The sequence below is a fragment of the Melanotaenia boesemani genome, chromosome 10, assembly GCF_017639745.1.
Source record: "Melanotaenia boesemani isolate fMelBoe1 chromosome 10, fMelBoe1.pri, whole genome shotgun sequence".
Classification (NCBI taxonomy): domain Eukaryota; kingdom Metazoa; phylum Chordata; class Actinopteri; order Atheriniformes; family Melanotaeniidae; genus Melanotaenia; species Melanotaenia boesemani.
In genome coordinates, this window is record NC_055691.1 from 33407241 (window position 1) to 33410309 (window position 3069).

A 3069-nucleotide genomic window follows, 5' to 3' on the forward strand; every position below is an offset into this window, starting at 1 on the left:
ATAAAGTTTGATTGATTTGACCATTTTAATTGAGTTTGTAGTCACAATTTGTAGAAGCAGTAAACCCAGTTAGTTAAAACATGTTCATCCAGCTGTTTTTCTTCAATGCCACTTACTTTTCTAGCCTTTGTTGCCCGTGTCTTTTTTAGATGTGTTGAAGCCATTTAATTAAAGATGAGCTGATATTCTTCATTATTAGTGAAATAACTAAGGTTGGTGATTTAAAAAAGGATAGATTGAGCCAGAAAAGTCAAATACATTGTCACAAAATGCTCAAACTCAACCCTCTGCCCACACATGGCGTTTGTGAACATTTTTTTTTTACTGTATGCACGTATGTGTGAAAATGAACAGATAAAACCCACGATCTGTGCTGGCTGTAAATTTAATATGTAAACTGAATGCACTAAAAGATGATTTTGTACATGTGCATGAGTGCATGTTGCACATCTGTAAGTATGTTAGTGAGCATGTGTGTGGGTGTTAAGAGTGTGTATCCTCCCTCTCAGAGAGGCTGATGGGTACCAGACGTATGCTGAAGGGCTGCCTGGCGCCTGCTTCCTGCTTCTATATGGAAACAGTTAGGAACTGTTACGTCAGCAAGCTACGGCATTCTCTCGCTCTGCTTTTCCACTCACACACTTCCAACACGAACTCATCTATCATTACAGAACAAGCCCACTTTCTCTAGCTCCCTCTCTTCTCAATGTGATGCTTCTTTTATACCGCTTTAATTCCAATCATACACTCACATTACAAACGCTTGCTGCTCGAAAGTTGCGTCAGCACAGCATTCCACAGTTTTCCACACGTCACTAAAGATGACTGATTCCAAGCAGCATTTCTTGCCCTTTTTTTCCCATGGAAAACTCTTGTCCTTATATAACCCTGCAGTCTGGCAGCCTGTTCGTCCTACTATTTCTTTCAGTCCAACTCCCTGCCCCTAATCTCTCTCTCTCATCCAATCTCACACACAAGCAAGTTGGGCTTTGTTTATGGAGATGTCCAGGGAAACTGTGGTAGTTCCACTCTCCTCTGTGCCAGGCCAGCATGAGCCTTGAAACAAACACATATTCTCCTCCTGCTGCACAAGCACGTTCATAAGTCCATCTTAATTATTTCTACAATTACATGCAACCGCAGCAAAATAAGCCAAATGTATGAACACAGGGAAATCATTAGAGCATTTTGTTGAGCAACAGGCCTGTGTGAGGCCTGTGGTGAGGAGGAATCCATGGTTAGCCCTGAGGCTCAGCAGGTCTCAGGTAATCCAGCTTAATGCTGTTAGTGTTGTTATGACCACCCGTGTGTTACACACCGCAGCATTACAACCTTCATTACAAGACAAGAGGGGGTTTCTAGACAGGCAGATCACCAGGAAACAGAGGCTGCAAGGGCCAAACTGTACTGTCTGGAGCCTTTAATATGAGCAATGCATAAACTGTTCACAAAAATGGGACATGCTAACAATCAGGCATCCCTCTGGTTGATATCCATTAACCACAAAATTTTTTAAAAAGTTAATATACTTTCCATATTTAGAGGAGCTGAAGTGTGTTTGGATGAGGATTTGTGCACAAAGCAGCACCAGAAAGAAAACACACATATGTATTCTGATTACTCAGGCAGGTGTTGTGTAACTAACTGCTGCCACCTACTGCTAGTTCCTTGTCTAGCTCAGCAGCTTCGGTGTGTCCTCTGACAGGAAGGTGAGAAGCGATCAATACTTTTGTTCCACGAGTGAAAGCCGGCGGCAGATTGAATGTACATCAGTCCATCAGTCCTCAGGTTTCGCTTAGCTTCTGAGAAATGAGAATGAGGGAGAAAATGTGAGTGTATCTTCATTTCCTCTCCATATGCTATGTGTGTGAGCGCGGCACCCCTCGTCACTGTGAATGAGTGTGTGTATGTTTGTTCAGAGTGCTGACTAAAGCAGCTGGTGGTGCTGACATCTGTCTCTGTCTTTCTAACAGTGGAACAAACTGCAACTCTCTCCCTCTCTTTCACCACATCAGCCCCATCAGCACTCTGCTCAACTCCAAACCCCATCAGCATGTCAACACACACACACACACGCACACACGAACACACTGTTTCTGCTACTGTAGTCAGCAACACACAGCAGCATGTATCCCATATCCCAGCATCTGCACCTCTAGAAACCACATCCTGGACCACCACAGAAGAAAACAGTTCCTCAGATGAATGCGGTACCACAGATACAAATTCGTCTCTATAAACCTGGATGAAAGTATCAAACTTGGTCATAAAGAATACAAAGACATATTTTCACATGTAACTGCACCATCAACCTGCTGGTTTTTTTGTCCATAACTCAGCCTGCTCCAGCTCCTTCATGCTGGATGGGCTCAGTAATTTAGACTAAAATCCACACTCGGCCATGGCCGTCACTGGACGTAGAGCTCTTCTGGGGCACAGCCCCCCCCCCCCACCATTACTCACACTGATTTTTGATCATGAAGGCCTGGAACAGACAACGTTATGTTCCATCTACTGCCCATCGCTGACCCTGGAGCTTCCAAACAACTGCTGTTGAAACTGAAACACATACTGATAAAAGACAACATATGATGAATCTTTTTAGTCATAAAACAAAAACTCTGCAGGTACAAAAAGAGACAAAAATCAAATCTTACAGTTATTGCACAATTTAATATACTGCATTTAAAAAATAACAAAATGATTTGACCCATTGTTCCCATCTTTATGTCCACTTTCTCACATGCTCTATTTTCTTCTTTTTCCATCTACTTCATCCTCCTCTCTCCCCTCGTCTCTGTGTGATGCCGACCAAAAGTGAAACATATAAACAAGAATTTATTCTCTAATTACATTATAAATATACCTGGATTTACGTTATAACACAATTCTAATAGACTATCAGGTTGTTTAGGTAAATAAATTGCAAATGCAAATTCAGATCATATGATTTTAATCTCACTCTCTTTTTTTATTTTTTTATTTATTGTAACCTTAATTTTATTTCTTAGGGAAATATGTGACTTTTTCCTGCCTCCATCTCCTCTCACTCCACTTTATCAACTACAT